General features: G+C 38.6%; 1 protein-coding gene and 1 non-coding gene across 2 annotated transcripts in view; one reads left to right on the plus strand and one right to left on the minus strand.

The window, feature by feature from the left end:
* PFDN1 (prefoldin subunit 1) overlaps positions 1 to 23,005 on the plus strand; it is a 72,562-nt gene that overhangs the window by 11,531 nt on the left and 38,026 nt on the right. The gene's annotated exons all lie outside the window — the stretch shown is intronic.
* On the minus strand, positions 12,642 to 12,748 carry LOC128778403 (U6 spliceosomal RNA). Its single transcript, XR_008423994.1, has one exon. It is a non-coding gene; the product is annotated as a U6 spliceosomal RNA (small nuclear RNA).

Below are 23,005 nucleotides of genomic sequence, written 5' to 3' on the forward strand. Positions count from 1 at the left end.
CTGACTGAGCCACCCAGGTGCCCTAGTCCTTCCATGTCTTCCAAATCTTGTAGTTATCCTTGACTCAGTCCATTAGCAAAGACTATCTTTAAATTTGATCCAGAATCTGAACATTTCTGCTTAACACCTCCCTGATTTCAGCTACCATTTGATTATTGCAGCTGCCTCCTAACTGGGCTCCCCCTGCTTGCATCCTTACCACTTTATAGTTTTTCCCAACAGAGCACCCAGAGTGATCCTTGCAAAACAGAAGTCAGGGGCACCTGCATGGCTCAGTCAGTTAAGCATCCACTCTTGATCTTGGCTCAGGTCATGATCTTGCGGTTTGTGAGTTCGAGCCCTGCCTTGGGCTCTGCACTGACAGCGTGGAGCCTGCTTGGGATTCTGTCTCTTCCTAGCTCTGCCCCTCCTTCTCTCAAAATAAATAAACTTAAAAAAAAAAAATCACTCTAGTCAAAATCTTCAGATAGCTTTCCATATTATCACTGAAAAAGACAAGTTGCTTTTGCAGTTGCTTGTCTCTCTGTCTGGAGATGTTTTCTTCCAGATGTCTACTGTACACCTTTGTCTTCCTTTAGGTCTTTATTAAAAAGGCACTGAGGCCTGTCATAACCACCCTGTTTAAAATTATATACATAACTTCTACCCCTACCTTCTTGCCTCCTGTACTCTCTCTTTTTGACTTTATTTTTCTTCATGGCATTTATAATCATCTGGCATACTATAGTACTAATTATCCATTTTTCTTAAATAAACTTTATTGAAATACACCTTATATATAGTAAAATACATTCATTTTTAAGGATACAGTTAAATGAATTTTGATAACTGTAATCACCACGTCTGTCATGATACAGCACATTTTCATCACCCTAAAAAGTTCCTTCTTCCAAGTCATTTCTTGGAAGTTCTGCTCCAGGCAATTGATAATATGACTTTTCTCAGTATAGATTAATATTTCCTGTTTTAGAACTGCATATGGAATATATATATATATATATAGAATCATTATGATATGTACTACTTTGTGTGGTTTCTTTCATTAAGCATAATGCATCTGAGATTTATTGATGTCGTGTATATCAGGCCTCCTCAGGGACTATATCTGGGCTTCGGTTCCACTTCTTTAAGTACTCTTGCCTCTGCCCCCTTTATGCTTGCCGGCTTTATCTTCAGGTTGGCTGTAGGAGTTCCAAGGATTTAATTCAAATGTGACAACATGTAGAGTTAGTACTGTGTTTTTTTTCTTTTTCTTTTTAAGTTTATTTACTTATTTTGAGAGAGAGAGAGTAAGGGAGGGGCAGAGAGAGACAGGGAGAGAGAATCCCGAGCAGACTCCACGCTGTTAGCACAGAGCCCGATGTAGGGCTTGAACTCACAAACCGTGAGATCATGACCTGAGCCGAAACCAAGAGTCAGACGCTTAACTGACTGAGCTATCCAGGCACTGTGAGAAAGTACCATGTTTTTCCTGTGTCATATTTGTAGGAGCAAAGAAATCTTTCTCAGAAGTCTTCAGAGGGCCACCTCTCACATGACCCGAACTGAACCACATGCTTGGACTTAAATCTTGGGGGATGGGACTACTGTGATTGGGTAAGACCAATCAAGATTCATCCCAGGATTCACTTCCCTGAGTCACTTGGGAAAGTGGAGGTCCCCAAACAAAATTGGAGCTCTCTCAACAAAGAAGAATGGATATTGGGTAGCCAGTCAATAGTGTCTGTTAAAATCATCCACAGCAGTCTTTCCAGTGAGCAATAATTGAGGGCTAGCCACATGAAAACTGTTGGTAATATACGTAGGATAAATTGAGGAGAGTTTAACATGGAATGCAGAAAGAAGCTATTGAAGTAATTCAGGAATGTAATAAGTTCAGAAGGTGGCAGAAGTGGAAGGGAGAGGAAAAGGGTCAGTATGAAAGAAAATGATGAGTCTTAGTCATAAATGGGGAATATATAGGGTACAAGGAGAATACTTGCAAGTTTGGGACTAGGTGAGTGGGCAACTGGTGATAATCATTGATAGCTGTGGTTGAAGTGGGGGAACCTACAGGTAGACATGACAGATGATGCAGACATAGTGCAAGTGATAGGGGGTGATATTATTTTGCAGTTCATTAGCCAAGTTAAAACCTTGATCATAAAGGAGTTCTTGGAGGGACTTGGGTAGAGATAGCTTAGTGGAGAAGCTTGCATAATGCTTGTAATATTGACACTGGAAGAGAAAAGGACAGGGAGGGGTGGTGTTTAATTTAAAAAACAAACAAATGAAAAAATGGGGACAGGATGGAGACAACCTGAAAGAGCCAATGATTTTTTCGAGTAGTTTCAGGTTTACAGAAAGTACAGAGAGCTCTCATATACCCTCTCTCCACCCCCGTTTCTGTTAACATCTTACATTTGTGTGGTACATTTGTTACAAATGAAGGAATACATTATGATTAACTAATATCCATAGTTTACATTAAGATTCACTGTTTTGGGGGCGCCTGGGTGGCGCAGTCGGTTGGGCGTCCGACTTCAGCCAGGTCACGATCTCGCGGTCCGTGAGTTCGAGCCCCGCGTCAGGCTCTGGGCTGATGGCTCGGAGCCTGGAGCCTGTTTCCGATTCTGTGTCTCCCTCTCTCTCTGCCCCTCCCCCGTTCATGCTCTGTCTCTCTCTGTCCCAAAAAAATAAATAAAAAACGTTGAAAAAAAAAATTAAAAAAAAAAAAAAAAAGATTCACTGTTTTGTACAGTTCCGTGGGTTTTGGCAAATGTATAATATCTTGTATTTGCCATTACAGTATCGTACAAAATCATTTCATAGTCCCCCCAAATCTCCTGTGTTCCACCTATTCATCCTTCTTTCCTTTCTCGTACCCTGATGACCACTGATCTTTTAAAATGTTCTCTATAACTTTTCCAGAATGTTATATAGTTGGAATCATATGGTATGTAGTCTTTTCAGACTGACTTTTTTTTTTTTTTTTTTTTCCCTTAGCAGTATGCATTTAAGTTTCTTCCATTTGTCTTCATGGCTTGATAGCTCACTAGCTCAATTTCCCTGCCACCCCCATCCCACACTGCTTCATTTTGGTAGTTCTGTTGATCTCAGTATCTTTGAGTTTATTGATTTTTTTTTTTTTACAGTGTCTAATTTGCTCTAAAGCCTGACCAGTGATTTTGTTGGTGTAAGTATGGTGTTTTTCATCATCAGAAGTAGCACATGCCTCTTTTTTTTCCTTTTCTTTTTTAAGTTTACTTATTTATTTTGAGAGAGTATATGTGTATGTGTGTGTGTGTGTGTGTATATATATATATGTATATATGTATATATGTATATTTACACTTATGTATATTTATATATATATGAATGAGTGAGGGAGAAAGAAAGGGAGAGGTAGAATCCCAAACAGGCTCTGCACTGTCAGTGTTAGCTGTACTCGAACCCACTATGAGGTCATGACCTGAGCTGAAATCGAGTCAGTTGCTTAACCGACTGAGCCACCCAGGCACCCCTTGCCTCTTTTTTATATTGATTTCTCTATTGTTAAGTTCCTGTCTTCCATTATTTCTTAATCACATTATATAATATTTTAAAATTTTCTATCTGCAAGTGGTGCTTGGGTGGCTCAGTTGGTTAAACGTCCGACTTTAGCTCTGGTCATAATCTCATGGTTCATGAGTTTGAGCCCCACATTGGGCTCTGTGCTGACAGCTCAGAGCCTGGAACCTGCTTCATTCAGATTCTGTGTCTCCCTCTCTTTCTGTCTCTCCCCTGCTTGCGCTTTGACTTTCTCAAAAATAAACATTAAAAAAAATTTAAAAACTTTTTTTTCTATCTGCTAATTGCTTTCTTTCTCTCCTTTGTGAGTCTGTTTCTATTAACTGAATTTCCTCCAGACAATGGGTTATATTTTCCTATTTATTTGTGTGTCTGGTGATATCTATCTGTGTGTATATATATATATATTTATTGAAATTTAAGTCTATTATGTATAAATCTGCTTCTATATAAAAAGTTTTTTTGTAAATTCCCAAATTGGTATTTATTTTTTTGAGGTATAATTGACATATCATTAATTTCAGGTCTACAGCATAATGAGTCAGTATTTTGTATAGTGTGAAATGATCATAGTATGTCCACTTAAAATCCATCAGCACACGTGGTAACAAATTTTTTTTCTTGTGATGAGAACTTTTAAGATTTTCTCTTTTAGCAACTTTCAAATATACAGTAGAGTTCACTATAATCAGCATGCTGTACTTTATATGTTGACTTATTTATTTTTTAAGTGGATGTATACCTTTTGATCATCTTCATCCATTTTGCCCAACCCTGGCCATTGGCAGCTGTCAGTCTGTTTTATAAATCTGTGACTTTGTTTGTTTGTTTTTTTACATGTCACATATATGTGAGATCATCAGTATTTGCCTTCCTTGTCCGATTTATTTCACTTAGCATAAAATCTTCAGGGTCCATCTATGTTATCTCAAGTGGCAAGATTTGCTTCTTTTTTTGTATATACCACATTTTCTTTATCCATCCATCGACGGCCTCTTAGGTTTCTTCCATGTCTTGGCTATTGTGAATAATGCTACAGTGAACATGGGAGTGCATTTATCTTTTCAAAGTGGTGTTTTCATTTCCTTTCAACAGATACCCAGAAGTGGAATCTATTTTTTATTTTTTGAGGAACATACTCTTTTCATAGTGTTTGCAACAATTTATATTCCCACCTATAGTGCGCAAGTCTTCCCTTTTCTCCTTGTCCTTGCCATCGCTTGTTATTTCTCATAGATTTGAAGTGATATTCTCATTGTGGTTTGATTTGCATTTCCCTCATGGTTAGTGATGTTGAATACCTTTTCATGTATGTGTTGGCCATCTGTCGTCTTTGGAAAAATGTCTATGTAGATCTTCTGTCCATTGTTAAATGAGATTTGTTAATTAAGTTTTAAGAATTCATTTTTATATGTATTTTGGATGTGAGTGCCCTATCATATATATGATTTGTAAATATTTTCTCCCAGTTCACAGGTTGCCTTTCATTTTGTTTCCTTTGCTACGTAGAAGGCTTTTAGTTTGATGTACTTGATTTTGCTTTTTTCTTGCCTTTGCCTTTTGCTGTCAAATCCAAGAAATCACCAAAACCTATATAAAGGAAAAGTTTTTCTAAGTTCTCTTCTGGTTGTTTTATGGTTCAGATCTTAATGTCAAATCATTAATACATTTCTAATTGATTTTTGTGTGCTATAAGATAATGTTCCAGTGTCATTCTTTTGCATGTGACTGTCTGGCTTTCCCAACACCGTTTATGGAAGAGCGTGTCATTTCTTCATTGTATATTCTTTTTTTAAATTTTATTTTATTTTTTATTTTGAGAGAGAGAGAGCACAAGTGGGGGAGGAATAGAGAGAGACGGAGAGAAAGAATCCCAAGTAGGCTCCACACTTAGCACAGAGCCTGATGCGGAACTCGCACTCATGAACCTTGAGATCATGAACTGAGCCAAAATCTAGAGTTGGACGCTTAACTGACTGAGCCACCCAGGCACCCCTCTCATTGTATATTCTTGATTGCCTTGTTATAAATTAATTGATCATCTATGTGTGGGTCTGTTTCTTTCTTTCTTTTTATTTTTTTATTTTTTTTATTTTTTATTTTTTATTTTTGAGACAGAGAGAGGCAGAGCATGAACGGGGGAGGGGCTGAGAGAGAGGGAGACACAGAATCGGAAGCAGGTTCCAGGCTCTGAGCCGTCAGCCCAGAGCCCGACGCGGGGCTCGAACTCACGGACCGCGAGATCGTGACCTGAGCTGAAGGGGGAGGAGAGAGAGAGAGAGAGAGAGAGAGAGAGAGAGAGAAAGAGAAAGAGAGAAAGAAAGAATGAATATCCCAAGCAGACTCCATGTTCAACATGGAACCCAATGCGGGATTTGATCTCACAGCCCTGGGATCATGACCTGAGGCAAAAATCAAGAATTGGATGCCTAACTCCAGGCACCCCTGTGTGGGTTTATTTCTGAGCTCTCTAGTTTGTTTCATTGATCTATGTCTGCTTTTAGGCTAGTACTGTATTATTTGATTACTATAGCTTTGTAATATAATTTGAAATCAGGAACCATGATGCCTCCATTTGTTCTTTCACGAGATTGCTTTGGTTATTTGGGGTCTTTCATGGTTCCATGCAACTTTTAGCATTGTTTGTTATACTTTGGTGAAAAATGTCATTAGAATTTTGGTAGGGATTTCATTAAATATGTAGATTGCTCTGGGTAGTATGGACATTTTAACAGTAATTGTTTTTCCAGTCCATGAGCATGGAATATCTTTCCATTTGTTTGTGTTGTCTTTGGTTTCTTTTGTTAGTATTTTATAGTTTCAGAGTACAGATCTTTCATCTCCTTGGTTAAGTTTATTCTTAGGTATTTTATTTTTTGTGCAACTATAAATGGGATTGTTTTCTTAATTTCCCTTTATGCTACTTTATTATTAGTATATAGAAATGCAACAGATTTGTGTATATTGATTTTGTGTCTTGCGACCTTACTGAAGTCATTTATCAGTTCTAGTAGTTTTTTGGTGGAGTCTTGAGGGTTTTCTGTATATAGTATCATATCATCTGCAAATGGTGAAACGTTGGCTTCTTCCTTACCAATTTGGATGCCTTTTATTCATTTTTCTTGTCTGATTGCTATGACTAAACTTCCAATACTGTGTTAAGTAAAAATGGTGAGAATAGACATCTTAGTCTTATTCCTGATTTTAGGGGAAAGCTCTCCATTTTTCACTACTGAGTATGATGTTGGCTGTGGGTTTTTCATATATGGCCTTTATTATGCTGAGGTATGTTCCCTCCAAAACCTACTTATTTTGAGGGTTTGTATCGTGAGTGGATGTTATACTTGGTCAAATGCTTTTTCTGCATCTGTTGAAATGATATGATGGTTCTTATCCTTTCCTTTGTTGTTGATGTGATGTGTCATGTTGATTGATTTGCAAATATTGACCCATCATTGCATTCTGGGAATAAATCCCACTTGATCGTGGTGAATGATTTTTTTTTTTAATGTTTATTTTTTTTGAGAGAGAGAGAGAGAGAGAGCACGGAAGAACGGGTGGGGGAGGGGCAGAGAGAGGGAGACAGAGGATCTGAAATGGGCTCTGTGTGGAGAGCAGATGAACCAAACTGTGAGATCATGACCTGAGCCACTCAGGTGCCTGGATGAATGATTTTTTTAATGAATTGTTGGTTTCACTTTGCTAATATTTTGTTCAGGATTTTTGTATCAATGTTCGTGAGAGATATTGGCCTGTAGTTCTTTTTTTTCCACAGTGTCTTTATCTAGTTTTGGTATCAGGGTAATGCTGGCCTCATAGAATGAATTTGGAAGTTTTCCTTTTCTATTTTTTGGAATAAAGAAGAGATATTAACTCTTCTTTAAATGTTTGGTAGAATTCACATATGAAGCTGTCTGGTCATGGACTTTTGTTTGTTGGGAGTTTTTGGATTATAGATTCAATGTCACTGCTGGTCTGTTCAAATTCTCTGTTTCTTCCTGATTCTGTTTTGGGAAGTTATATGTTTCTGGGAATTTATCAGTTTCTTCTTGGTTGTCCAGTTTGTTGGCATATAATTTTTTGTGATATTATCTTATAATCTTTTGTATTAATGTAGAGTCAGTTGTTACTTGTTTTCTTTGATTTCTGATTTTGGGTCTTCTTTCTCGCTCTCTCTCTTTTTTTTTACATATATGAGTCTGGCTAAAAGTTTATCAAAGAACCAGCTCTTGGCTTAGTTGGTGGAACTTGTGACTCTTGATCCCATGGTTGTGAGTTCGAGCCCCATGTTGGGTGTAGAGATTACTTAAAAATGATAAAAAAAAAAATCTTTAAAACAAACTACAAGAACAACAACAAAAACAAAGAACCAGCTCCTGGTTTCATTGATCTGTTATATTGTTTTTTAGTTTCTATTTTGTTTATTTCTACTGTTAATCTTTATTATTTTCTTCCTTCTACTGGTTTTGGGTTTTGTTTGTTCTTTTCTAGTTCCTTTAGCTGTAAGGTTAGGTTGTTTATTTGTGATTTTTTTTTTTTACTTCTTGAAGTAGGCCTGTATTGCTCTAAATTTCTTTCTTAGAATGACTTATACTGCATCCCAAGGATTTGGACCCTTGTGCTTTCATTTTCATTTGTCTCCATGTAGTTTATTTATTTTATTACGATTTTTTATGATTTATTATCATAATTTTTTAAAGTTTTTTTTTTTTTGAGGGTGGGGAGGGGCAGAGAGAGAGGGAGAGATAGAATCCTGAGCAGGCTCCACACTGTTAGCAGGGCTCAGCCTCATGAATCGTGAGATCATTACCTGAGCTGAAGTCTGACACTTAACTGACTAAGCCACCCAGGTACCCACCATGTATTTTTTTTATTAATTAATTTTTATCTTATTTTTATTTTATTCATTTTTTTAAAACTTTGTAAAAAATTTTTTAAAAATATTTATTTATATTAGAGAGAGAGAGTGCATGAGAAGGGGAGGGGCAGAGAGAGATGGAGACAGAATCTGAAGCAGGCTCCAGTCTCTGAGCTGTCAGCACAGAGCCTGATGTAGGGCTTGAACTCATGAGCCATGAGATCATGACCTGAGCCAAAGTCAGACACTGAACCAACCGAGCCACTCAGGCTCCCCTTAATTTTATTTTAGAGAGAGAGTATGAGCAGGGGAGATGGGCAGAGAGAGAGGCAGAGAGAATCTTAAGCAGGCTCCACTCTGAGCATGGATCTCGATGCGGGACTCAATCCCATGACCTGAGGGATCGTGGGATCCTGATCTGAGCCAAAATCAAGAGTCGGACAGTTAACTGATTGAGCCGCCCACATGCCCCAACTAACTTGAATTTAAATAAATAAATTAAAAATAAACACAAGGGGCACTTCAGTGGCATATTCGGTTGAGCGCACACCTCTTAATTTCGGCTCAGATCATGATCTCATAGTTAGTGAGATTGAGCCTTGTGTCAGATTCCGTGCTGATAGTGTAGAGCCTGCTTGGGATTCTCTCTACCCCTGCCCCCCAAATAAATAAATTAATTTAAAAATTTTTAAAAATAAGTAAGTTAAAATTAGTTCACATACAGTGTAGTATTTGTTTTAGGAGTAGAACCCAGTGATTCATCACTTACATTTAACACCCAGCGTTCATCTCAATAAGTGCCCTCCTTAATGCCCAGCACCCATTTACCCATCCCTCCCACCTACCTTCTCTCCAGCAACCCTCAGTTTGTTCTCTGTCTTTAAGAGTCTCTTAGGGTTTGCCTCCCTCTCTGTTTTTATCTTACTTTTCCTTCCCTTCCCCTGTGTTATTCTATTTGTTTCTTAAATTCCACATATGAGTGAAATCATATGGTATTTGTCTTTCTCTGACTTATTTTGCTAAGCATAACACACCCAAGTTCCATCCACGTTGTTGTAGATGGCAAGATCTCATTTTTTTTGATCACCTTGTAATATTCCATTGTGTGTATATATATATATATATGTGTGTGTGTGTGTGTGTGTGTGTATGTATACATATATATATGTATACATACATATGTATATATTTGCCACATCATCTTTATCCATTCCTCAGTTGTTGGACATTTGGACCTTTTCCGTAATTTGACTATTGTTGATAGCACTGCTATAAACATTGGGGTGCATGTGCTCCTTTGAATCAGCATTTCTGTTTCCTTTGGATAAATACCTAGTAGTGCCATTGTTGGGTTGTAGGGTAGTTTTATTTTTAATTTTTTGAGGAACCTCCATACTGTTTTTTAGAGTGGCTTCACCAGTTTGCATTTACACCAGCAGTGCAAAAGTGTTTCCCTTTCTCCACATCCTTGCCAACATCTGTTGTTTCTTGAGTTTTACTTTTAGCCATTCTGACAGGTGTGAGGTTGTACCTCATTTTGTGGTTTTGATTTGTTTATATCTCTGATGATGAGTTTTTTATTTCCTCTTTGAATTTTTGGTTGACCCATTCATTGTTTAGTAGCATATTGTTTAACCTCCGTGTATTTGTGTTCTTTCCAGACTTTTTTCTTGAGATTGATTTCTAGTTTCGTAATGTTATAATCAGAAAGATTCCATGGTATGACTTCAGTGTTTTTGAATTTGTTAAAACTTGTTTTGTGACCTAATAAATGATCTTTTCCTGAGACTGTTCCTTGTGCACTTGAAAAGAATGTGTTAAAGTCTCCTACTTTTATTGGTATTGATTACTTCCTTTATGTTTGTTATTAGCTATTTTATGTATTTGGGTGCTCCTATGTAGAGTATGTAAATGTCTACAACTGTGATATCTTCTTGTTGGATTGTTCCCTTTATGATTATATAGTGTTTTTTTGTCTCTTGTTATGGTCTTTTAAAATCTATTTTATCCAATGTAAATATTGCTACCCTGGCTTTCTTTTCACTTCAATCTGCATGTCTTTAGGTCTGAAATGAATCTTTTGTAGGCAGCATATAGATGGGTCTTGCCTTTTTATCCATTCCGTCACCCTATGTCTTTTGATTCAAGTATTTTCGTCCATATAAATTCAAAGTTATTGACAGATATGTACTTACTGCTCTTTTGTTACTTAATGGTTGTTTTTGTATTTCTTCTCTGTGCCTTTCTTCCTTTGATCTCTTCTCTCATGGTTTGCTGGCTTTCTTTAATGATATACTTGGATTCCTTTCTCTTTATTTTTGTGTGTCTTCTACTGATTTTTGATTTGTGGTTACCATTAGGTTTCTATATAATATCTTATGCATGTAGCAGTGTATATTAAGTTGATGGTTGCTTAAGTTTGAACCCATTCTTTCCTCTCCATTTTTTAGGTATATGGTGTCATACTTTACATTCTTTTATTTTGTGAATCACATGACTCTTTTTTTGTGTGTGTTTATTTTTGAGAGAGAGGGAGAGTGAGCAGAGGAGGTGCAGAGAGAGAAGGGACAGAGGATCCAAAGTGGGCTCCACACTGACAACAGAGAGCCCGCTGCAGGTCTGAAACTCATGAACTGTGAGATCATGACCTGAGCTAAAGTCGAACAATCAACTGAGCCACCCGGTCGTCCCCACCTCACTGATTTTTATAGATAAATCCAATTTTACTGCTTTGTGCTTCCTATTTTTCTTCTACTTATAGTCTTTCCACTGAAAGTTCCATTTAACATTTCTTGTAGGGCTTGTTTAGTGGTGATTAATTCCTTTAGCTTTTGTTTGTCTGGGAAGCTCTTTATTTCCTATTCTGGGAAATTTCTTTTCTTTTCTTTTCTTTTCTTTTCTTTTCTTTTCTTTTCTTTCCTTTCCTTTCCTTTCCTTTCCTTTCCTTTCCTTTCCTTTCCTTTCCCCTTCCCTTCCTTTCCTTTTCTTTCCTTTTCTTTCTTGTTTATTTATTTTGAGACAGAGAGCATGAGCAGGAGAGGGTTAGAGGAAGAGAGAGAACGTCCAAGTAGGCTCTGCATAATTGTGGAGTCCAATGTGGGGCTTAAACTCACGAACCTTGAGATCATGACCTGAGCTGAAATCAAGAGTCAAATGCTTAACCAACTGAGCCACCCAGATGCCCCTTTAAATTTTTTTAATGTTTGTAGCATAAGAGACTGTTAAAAACTGAGAACAAACTGAGGGTTGATGGGGGGTGGGAGGGAGGGCAGGGTGGGCGATGGGTATTGAGGAGGGCACCTTTTGGGATGAGCACTGGGTGTTGTATGGAAACCAATTTGACAGTAAATTTCATATATTAAAAAATAAAAAATAAATAAAAAAACAAAGCGAATTTCAAGAAAAAAAATAAATTTTTTTAATGTTTGTTTATTTATGTTTATTTATTTTTGAGGGGGGGAGGGGCAGAGAGAGTGAGATACAGAATTCGAAGCAAGCTCCAGGCTCCGAGCGATTAGCACGGAGCCCGATGTGGAGCTCGAACTCACAAACTGTGAAATCATGACCTGAGCCAAAGTCGGATGCTTAACCGACTCAGCCACCCAGGCGCCCCAATGTTTATTTTTCAGAGAGAGAGAGAGAGAGAGGCAGAGGGAAAGGGGGACAGAAGATCTGAAGTAGGCTCTTCACTGACAGCAGAGAGCCCTTTGTGGCCCTCGAACCCATGAACTGCAAGATCATGACCTGAGCCAGAGTTAGATGCTCAACACACTGAGCCACCCAGACACTCCTCTTAATGTCTTTAAATTTTTGTCTTTATCATGGCATTTTGGCTTTTTAATTATTCTTTGTCTTGTTGTGGACCTTCTTGGGTTGATTTTGTTGGGGGCTGTCAGCCTTCTGGATCTGGATTTCTGTTTCCTTCCCCAGATTTGGGAAGTTTTCAAGTATTATTTCTTCAAATACGTTTTCTGCCCTCTTTTCTCTCTCTTCTCCTGGGATCCCTAAAATGTGAATGTTACTACACTTGATGGTGTCATTGAGTTCCCCAAGTCTATTGCATTTTAAATTCTTTGTTCTGAATCCTCTTCAACTTGATTGCTTTCCATTACTCTGTCCTTCAGGTTGATGATTCCTTCTGCTTCCCCTGGTCTGTTTATTCCACCTGGGGTGCGTGTGTGTGTTTCTGTGTGTGTGTGTGTGTGTGTGTGTGTGTGTGTGTGTGTGTGTGTGTTTAAATGTGGAACACTTCACAAATTTGCATGTCATCCTTGTGCAGGCGCCATGCTAATCTTTTTTGTATTGTTCAAATTTTAGTATATATCCTGCCCAAGTGAGCACTGGTCTGTTTTTAATTTCAGTTATTGTTCTTCATTTCTTATTGATTCATTTTTATGTTGTTTTTTTTTTCTCTTTGTTGATGGTCTCACTGAGGTCCTCCAGTCTTGTCTCAAGTCTAGTAAGTATCTTTGTGACCATTACTTTAAATTCTCTATCAGGCATATTACTTCTCCATTTCACTTAGCTCTTTTGCTATGATTTTGTCCTATTTAATGTGGGACATACTCTATGTCCTCATTTTGTCTAACTCTGTGTCTGTTTCTGTGTTAGGAAAGTCAGCTATTTTTCCTGTCTTGAAAGTAGTGGCCTGATGAAGACTAGGTCTTGTGGTGCCTTCCAGTGCAGTGTTCCCCATTCAACAGACTTGGTGCTTCAGGGTCTCCTATGTGTGTTGTGTGTGCCCCGCTCTTGTGGCTGATCTGTGTTTGCCTTCAGTCCAGTCATCCCATAATGGCTCTCTTTGCCTGTTGTGGGCAGGGTTTGGTCCCTGTGTTGTTAGTGGGCCAGTCTGGGTTTGTCTTGTGCTTGAGTTGAGTCAGACCAGGTGTTTGCCAGAGATGTAGTAGAACTGAACCTCAGGGTACTCTCCCTTTGTCATCCCCTGAGAAATTTTTGTTGCTAGACTGGGCCTGAAGTCAGTTTGCCTGGGACCCAGTTTGCCTCCAGTTGGGGCTGCAGTTGGGAGTAGTGTGTGGGGTTATCTTCCCTTCTCCCTGGGGCAGGAGTCACTTTGGAGTGGTGCTGGTCTCTGTTGGGACTGCTTGTATACTATTGTGGCACCGCTTTGGATGGGTTCTGAACAAGGGTGTATTGGAGGGGGCATGTCAGCAGTAGAATAGGAGCATAGGGCACATGGTGTATGCATGGTCTGCAAAGGTCCATTGCAGTCACCTGAGAAAACTGTTGGTGAGGCCTGCCAGGTTGGAGGGGGCAGAAACTGCAGAAGTGCTTGTGGTGGGGGATGCTGTTAGCAAGCACCATGGAGCTTGTAGGTGCTGTGCTGATTTCTGCAGGTGTTTCTAGGCTGGAGGACAAGGGAGAGAAATGGCACCCGGCAGCTCTTTTATTCTTGGAGAAGTGTCCCAAAGATCCCTACCTCTCCAGTATGCACTCTGACATCAACCATTAATCTTCTCGTTATACACCCCCCCCCCCCCCCCCCCCCGGCGTTTTCTAATTTCTGCTTTTGTGCTGTATATCAGTGAGGCTATTTGTTGTGCTGTCTCTTTAAGGAAAGGTACTCCACCCTCCCTGCTCTCCTAGAACAGAGTCTTCTTTCTGATTTTTAAAATTCCATGTGTTAAGCCTTACTGATTGTTAGGCCCCTGTGGTTTTCAAAGCCACATGTTATGGGGATTAGTTTTTTCCCCATGTGGGTACCCGGTGCATGGGGTGCGTGGGGTGCCTGGGTTGGGGATCTGATCATCTCCCCTCTCTGCACCTGCTGGTCCCTCCCTTCCCCAGACAGTCCTGTGGGTCTATTTAGCTCTCAATTGCATTTCCACCCTTCTTATCCTCTTCAGTGTGGCCCTTTCTCTACATTGAGCTGGGGGCGGTCTGTTCCTCCAGCCTTCAAGTTGTTTTCTGGGTTATTTACACTGATGTTGGTGTTATCTAGGTGTATGTGTGAGATGAGGTGAGTCCTACTATGCCATTTTCTCTGGAAGTCCCCCCAGTGTATGATCCTCTTAATTTTTGTTGAAATCGGTTTGCTAACATTTTGTGAAGATTTTTGTATCTGTGTTCATCAGGAATATGAGCCCATAATTTTCTTTTCTCATGATGACCTTATCTGTTTGTGGTATCACAGTAATGCTGGCCCCCTAAAATGAACTTGAGAGTGTTTCCTCCTCTTCTATTTTTTGGAAGAGTTGGGTTGAAAAGGACTTATACTAATTCTTCCTTGAATTTTTGGTAGAATTCATCTTTGAATCCATCCATTGACTAGTTGGGAGGTTTCTGATTTCTCTTTCCTAGTCATCATCTATTCAGATTTTCTGTTTATTCACAATTGTATAAACAGTCGTGTTTATTTGTTTCTAGGGATTCATCCATTTCCTCTAGGCTGTCCAATTTGCTGCTATACAATTGTTCAGTCTTTTATGATCTTCTGTATTTCTGTGGTATCAATCATAATATCTCTTTCATTTCTGATGTTGAGTTGTCTCTTTTTTGTCTTGGTGAGTCTAGCTATAAGATTGTCTATTTTGTTTATCTTTTCAAAGAGCCAGATTTTAATTTCATTAGTCTCTTTTATTGTCTTTTTACTTTCATTTATTTCTGCTCTAATCTTTGTTATTGCCTCCCTTTTACTAACTTTGAGCCTTGTTTTGGCTTTTCTTTCCCCCCTAGTTCCTTGAGGTATGAAGTTAAGTGGTTTATTTGAGATTTTTCTTGTTTCTTGCGATAGACATTTATTGTTGTGAACTTCTGTCCTAGAACTGCTTTTTCTGCATCATGTAAATTTTGTTACATTGCTTTTCCAATTTCATTTATGCCAGGTATGTTTTGATTTCTCTTTTGATTTCTTTGGTGCATTGATTGTTTAGTGGCATGTCGTTTAGTCTCCACATATTTGTGAGTTTCCCGGTTTTATTCATGTAATTTCTAGTTTCGTGAAAAGATGCTTATATGATTTCAGTTCTCAAATTTATTAAAACTTATTGTAGCCCAGCATATGATCTAACTTGGAAAATGTTCCATATGCAATTGAGAAAAATGTATTTTGTTGGTTTTGGATGGAATGTTCTGTAAATATGTGGTAAGTCTATTTGGTGTTACATGTCGTTAAGGGTGACGTTTCCTTAGTGATTTTCTGTCTGAATAATCTATCCATTGATTTAAGTGGGGGCATTAAAGTGCTCTGCCATTATTGTATTGCTGTCTATTTCTCCCTTTAGATTTGATAACATTTGCTTTATATTTAGGTGCTCTTATGATTGGTGCAAAAAAAGTTTGCAAATGTTGTATTGTCTTACTGGATTGATCCCTGTATCAGTGTGTAGTGCCCTCTTTGGTTTGTCGTTACAGTTTTTATTGTAAGTCTATTTTGTCTGATGTAAGTATAAATGCTCCAGCTTTCTTGTGGTTTCCATTTGCCTGGGAATATCTTTCTGTGTCCTTTCACTTTAGGTTTGCATATGTCTTTACATTTAGAGGGAGTATCTTGTGTGTTTTTTTTAATTGTTTTATTTTTATTTTATTTTATTTTGTTTTGTTCTGTTCTATTCTATTCTATTCTATTTTAGAGAGTGTGCGTGCATGAGCAGTGGAGAAGGACACAGGGAGAGAAATCTTAAGCAGACTCCATGTTCAGTGCAGAGCCTGATGAAGGACTTGATCCCACGACCCTGGGATCATGACCTGAGCTAAAATCGAGTCAGGTGCTCAACCGTGAGCCACCTAGAGGCCTCTAGAGGGAGTATCTTGTAGGTAGCACAGAGCTGGGTCGTATGTGTTTTTTATTTGTTTACTCTATGTCTTTTGACTTGAGAATTTAGTCTGTTTTCATTTAATTATTGATGCGTGCTTATTGCCATTTGTTGTTTTCATGGTTTTCTTTTCTTTTCTTTTTTTTTTAATGTTTATTTTTGGTGGGGGGTGGAGAAAGAAGGGGACAGAGGATCCAAAGTGGACTCCATGTTGACTGCAGGGAGCCCAATGCAGGGCTCAGATTCACAAACCATGAGATCATGACCTGAGCCAAAGTAGGATGCTTAACCCAGTGAGCCACCCACGTGCCCCTCTGGTTTTCTGTTCCTTGCTTCTTCTCTTGCTCTTTTCCTTTGTGGTCTGATTTTTTTTAGTGGTATGCTTATATTCCTTTCTCTTTATTTTTGTATATTTACTATAGATTTTTGCTTTGTGGTTACTATGTGGCTTACATACGATGACATACCTGAAACAATCTATTTTAAGTTAATAATAACTTAAGTTTGACCCCGTTGTAGAGCTCAAAATTATTACTCCTCCCCCACCATGTTTTATGTTTTTGACTGCACATTTTACACCTTTTTTTTAACATTTTATAGTAATGTTTTAATTTTTGTTTATTTTTAAATTATAATTCCAGTGTAGTTAACATACAGTGTTATCTGAGCTTCAGGTGTACAACATAGTGACTCAACAATTCCATATGTCACCTAGTGCTGATCATGACAAATGCAGCCCTTAATCTTCATCACCTGTTTGACCCATCCTCCCACCCCCTCCCTTCTGGTAACTATCAGTTCTCTGTAGTTAAGAGTCTTTCTCTCTTTTTTCCTTTGCTCATTTGTTTCTTAAATTATAGGTATGAGTAAAATCATATGGAAACATTTTACATCTTTTTATCTCATGTATCTCAACTAATTTTTGTAGTTGTAATTATTTTTGTTACTTTTATTTTCCAGAATTTGGTTCTTTTTGTTATCAGGTATTCTTGATTATGCATCTTGCTGATTTTATTTCATAATTTAAAAAAATGGATGTTCTTTCCTTAGTCACTTTGAGAGTCTATTTAAAGTTTGTTTATTTTTGAGAGAGGAGAGAGAGCATGAGCAGGGGAGGGACAGAGAGAGAGAGGGAGACCTAGAATCCAAAGCAGTCTCCAGGCTCTGAGCTGTCAGCACAGAGCCTGGTGCAGGGCTCCAACTCATAAACTGTGAGATCATGACGTGAGCCTAAGCAGGATGCTTAATCGACTGAGCCACCCAGATGCCCCTGGAACTCTTAAATATTACATTAATGTCATTTTAGCATTAATCTATTATTTTCATTTTGTTGGAAATAAAGTCATTTCCTCATTTTTCATTTTTGTAGTATAGTTTACATAGAATAAAATTTACCCTTTTTTTAAAAAAAGAATTCTTTTTAATGTTTATTTTTGAGAGACAGAGTGCGAGAGTGGGAGGGGCAGAGAGAGAGAGGGAGACCAAGAATCTGAGGCAGGCTCCAGGCTCCAGGTTCTGAGCTGTTAGCATAGAGCCCGATATTGGGCTCAAACTCACAGGCTCGAACTCATGAACCGTGAGATCATGACCTACGCTGAAGTTGGACACTTAACCAACTGAGTCACCCAGGCAGCCCTAAAATTTACCCTTTTTAGTCACACAGTTCTATACGTTTTGACAAATGTATGTGATTGTGTAATTAACACCGCAGCCTAGTGATGAAATATTTACATCCCCTTAAAACATTCCTTATTCATTCTTCTCTCTTCACCCTTACTACCTGGTGACTGTTGATTTGTTTTTCCCTCTTATTTTCTCTTTTTTAGAATGATACCTAGATGGAAGCATACTGTATATAACCATTTGTGTCCTTCTTTGACTTGGCGTAACTTTTGAGATTTCTTGATGTTGTTAGGTGTATCACTTGTTTGTTCCTTTTTATTGCTGAATAGCATTTCCTTGTATGGCGGCACCACATTGTGTCTATTCACTGGTTGATGGACATTGAGTTGTTTCTGGTTTTTGGCAGTTATGAATGTAATAATCATGAATATTTGTGTGTGTGTTTTGCATAGACATATATTTTTATTTCTCTTGCTTATAAACTTAGGAATGGGATTGCTGGGTTGAATAGTGAGCGATTGCTTAAGTTTATAAGAAATTGCCCAGCTCTTTTCCAAAGCGGCTGTACTATTTTGCCAACCATCTAAATATTAGAGTTCCAGTTGCTTTCCATCTTCATTAATGCTTGGTATTGTCTTTTTTGTTGTGGTTAATCCTAGGCATTCCAACAGCCTCTCCTTGTGGGTGTAATTTGCATTTCTTTACTAACTCCTGATATTATTAGGTGTCATCTTTACCTCTTCTGTATGAAGTGTCTAAGTCTTTTTGCTATTTTGTTAAAGATAAAATTCACGTAACATAAAATTGACTTTCAAAAACATTTTAAAGCGCACAAATCATTGGTTTTTAGAAGATTTGTGAAATTGTGTAGTCACTTACACTAATTCCAGAACATCTCTTTCACTATGAAAAGAATCTCTAACTCCATTAGCAGTTATCCCATATTCCTCTCTTCCTGCGGTCGTAAGCAGTCTTGTGTCTTTATGGATCTGCCTGTTCACATTTCATGTAAATGGAATCATACAGTAATAGAGATTATGTTTACCCTGTCAGCATTATATTTTAAAGGTTAATCCCAGGTGAAGCCTTGTATAAGTACATTATTCCTTTTTGTTGCTGAGTAATATTCTGTTGTATGAATATACCATATTGTATTTATCCATTCATCATTTGATGGGTATTTGAATTGCTTCCAGTTTTGACTATCATGAATAATCTGCTTTGAACATTTACATATATGTGTGTGTGTTCATTTCTCTTGGCTATATTCCTAGGAGTAGAATTGCTGTGTCACATGTAACTCTATGTTTAACCTTTTGAAGAACAGTCAGAATGTTTTCCACAGCAGCTACACCATTGTACTTACCACCATCAATGTATGAGGGTTCCAGTGTCTCCATATCCTCTCCAACATTTGCTGTTTTCCGTCTTTTTCATTATTTACATCTTAGTGGGTATGATCATGCCTTTTCTTTTAAGCTATACATGTCTTTTTATTTAAGGTGGATTTCTTTGTGATTGCATAGTTGGGTCATGATACTTAACCCAGTGAGCCTGGGTAGCTCGTTCGGTTGAGTGTCTGACTTTTTTTTTTTTTTTTTCATGTTTATTTATTTTTGAGAGAGAGAGAACACAAGCAGAGCAGGGGCAGAGATAGAGGGAGACACAGAATCTGAAGCAGGTTCCAGGCTCTGAGCTGCCAGCACAGAGCCTGATGCAGGAATTGAACCTGTGAATCCTGAGATCATGACCTGAGCTGAAGTCGGATGATTAACTGACTAAGCCACCAGGCACCCCTATTTTTTTTTTAATGTTTATTTATTTTTAAGAGAGAAAAAAAGCAAGAGCAAGGGAGGGGCAGAGAGAGAGAGGGAGACAAAGAATCTGAAGCAGGCTCCAGGCTCTAAGCTGGCAGCATAGGGTCCCAGTGCAGAGCTTGAACATACGAACTATGAGATCATGACCTGAGTTTAAGTTGGACTCTTAATCGACTGAGCCATCCAGATGCCCCAAGTGTCTGACTTTTGATTTCAGCTAGAGTCATGATCTCAGGGTCGTGGGATCGAGTTGCGTGTTAGGCTCTGCGCTGAGCCTGGAGCCTGCTTGGGATTCTCTTTCTGTCTCTCTGTCTCCCTCTCCCTCTCCCTCTCCCTCTCCCTCTCCCTCTCCCTCTCCCTCTCCCTCTCCCTCTCCTCCTTTCCCCAGCTTGTATTGTGCTTTCTCTTTCTCTCTCTCAAACTGAAAAAACAAAACAAAAAGGAAAAATAATGTTAATTAATTTCAGGTGTACAACAAAGTGATTTGACAACTCTGTATGTGCTGCAATGCTCACCACAAGTATAGCTACTGTCTGTCACCATACAATACCATTACAGTACCATTGACTATATTCCCTATGCTGTACCTTTTATCCTTGTGACTTACTCATTCCATAACTGGAAGCCTGTACGTCCCACTACTCTTCACTCATTTTGCCCATCTCCCCACTGCCCTTCCTGTGGCTATACATGCTTAGGGGACATTTTATGTCTTCATTTTATTTATTCACTTTATTTACTACTATGTTATAGACAGACTAGTTTCTTCTATTTTATGCTGAGAGGCAAGTTTCTTCACTCTTAGACTGAAGGTGGAAATCTTTAGGGACCTGACTCTAACTGAGGATTCTCCTGAAAGTATCCTCATTTTGGATGGTTTCTAGTTTTTTGTTTTTTTGGGTTTTGTTTTTTTTTTTTGGTTAAACGTTTATTTTTGGGAGAGAGAGAGAGAGAGAGAGGGAGGGAGGGAGGGAGGGGCAGAGTGCAAGCTGGGAGGCACAGAGAGAGAGAGGGAGGCACAGAATCTGAAGCAGGCTCCAGGCTCAGAACTGTCAGCACCGAGCCTGATGTGGGGCTCGAACTCACCCATGAGATCATGACCTGAGCCAAAGTCGGATGCTTGACCGACTGAGCCAGGTTGGCTCAATTTTGTTTTAAGTTTATTTATTTTGAGAAATAGAGCACGAGCACAATCAAGGAAGGAGCAGAGAGGGAGGGTGAGAGAATTCCAAGCAGGCTCCATGCCTTCAGTGCAGAGCTCAACGAGGGGCTCCCATGTCAGGAACCATGAGATCATGAACTGAGGTGAAAGGAAGAGTCAGATGCTTAACCAGGTGAGCCACCCAGGTGTCCCTGGTTTCTAGGTTTTATCTCCTATTTCTTTGCCAGTATGAATCCTTAAGGTCTCTGGGATTCAGCAGAAACTCTCACGTTGAAAACAAATTTACTACTTGCATAACTTTCACAGTTCTTGATTTCACTTTATTTTGGGCCTCTGGAATGTTTTATGTGTGTTGACTCAGCAAAATTTTAGAAAATTTTTTGCTTTGTTTTTAATCAGGAAGAATGTTCTGGGTATCTGTTCTGCATTGTGCCAAGTAACAAAAGTGTCTACTTGCTCAGTATTATACAATATGGATGTCCCATGATTTTAAAATTGCTTCTTTACTGATTTAGGTTCGTCCTTGCTTGCTTTCTAAAACTTATGAAGTAAAAATTTGTTTGCACATAGATCTTTGTGTGCACATGGTAGTAGTTTTCATCACCAGTGGAAGGAAACAAGCAAGATAGGCTCATTCAGCCTTTCCTGTGCCACTTAATTTGTGAATGCCCTAAATGCCATTAGAATGTGTTTTCAGATGTCCTCTAAGAATTTCCCACCCAAACATAATACATTATCAGGAGCATGTTTTTGTTTCTCAATAGTGAGTCCAGGTGAGCATACTTTGCAAATATACCCAAAAGATAACGTCGCCACTCATCTTGGATTTTATTTTGGGCAGGTAAACAACACTTTTGGTTCATTCTGAGTCATAAGAAAATGGAAGTCATGTACCAACCTGCAGGACAGTTCAGAACATAACCTCTGATGTTTCTCAGAAAACAAATCTACAAGTCATCATTAAAATTATGTACTTCAGTTGGTATAATTATAAATGAGGAAATGAACTAGGCTACTTGTCCTTGAAAGTTGACAGTGCAGGCCTACATAGCACTGATTTCTCATGTAGAGGCCTTTTACAAAGTGATGACTCCACTTTAGAATATATAATCCCAGGGGTTCCAGAGTGGCTCAGTCGGTTAAGTGTCCAACTTTGGTTCAGGTCGTGATCTCACAGTTCATGAGTTCGACCCCCATGTCAGGCTCTGTGCTGACAGCTCAGAACCTAGAGCCTGCTTGGGATTCTGTGTCTCCCTCTCTCTCTGCCCCTCCCCCACTAGCGCTCTGTCTCTCTCTCTCTCTCTCTCAAAAATAAACATAAAAAAATTAAAATATATAATCCTGAATATTGTAAGTACATTCTTTGCATGGCATTTGTCATATAAAAATAATTTGCCTCTTCATAGTTTATTTTTCCTTTGTGGCACATTCTGAACTGCAGAATCCTTTATCTACCATTTGGCTTTCCATAAACTATCAGGCAGGATCTCTGTGAAATTCTCTACTCTGAGAAACTATGTGCCTAATATTTATTTTTGATGTATGACTCATAATTACATTATTATATGTTCTGTTTTCAAAATAGCATCTGATAATTCAGTGCCTTTTAACAACAGATAACGTGTTTTCTAGAGAGTTTTTCCAGAAATCCAAATGTTTCTTGGGGTTCTTTCTAGGCTTCATTGGATTTATGTTTGGCTTTTTAAAATTTTTACTTTTTACTAATTATTTTTAATGTTTTATTTTTTTTAAGTTTATTTATTTTGAGAGAGAGAAAGAGCACAAGCAGGGATGCGGCAGAGAGACGAGGCAGAGAATCCCCACCAGGCTCTGTACTGTTAGCACGGGGCCTGACAACAGGGCTTGAGCTCTCACATCGTGAGGTTATGACCTGAGCTGAAATCAGGAGACAGACACTTAACTGACTGAGCCACCCAGGCGCCCCTAATTTTTTTCTATATTTTAATAATTAAAAAAAAATTTTAGAGTGAGTCAGGGAGAGGGGCAGAAGGGGGAGAGAGAGAGAGGGAGAGAAAGAGAAAGAGAGAAAGAGAATCTCAAGCAAGCTCCATACTCACTGTGGAGCCCGATGGTGGGGCTGGGGCTCAATCCCATGGCCCTGGGCTGATGACCTAATCTATTATCAACAGTTGGATGTTCAATTGGCTGAGCCACCCACACGCTCCATGTATTTTTTAAATACATGGTATTTAAATACCATTTT

This window comes from Panthera pardus, unplaced genomic scaffold, assembly GCF_024362965.1.
Source record: "Panthera pardus isolate Hobbes unplaced genomic scaffold, ASM2436296v1 HiC_scaffold_2, whole genome shotgun sequence".
NCBI classification, from domain to species: Eukaryota; Metazoa; Chordata; class Mammalia; order Carnivora; family Felidae; genus Panthera; species Panthera pardus.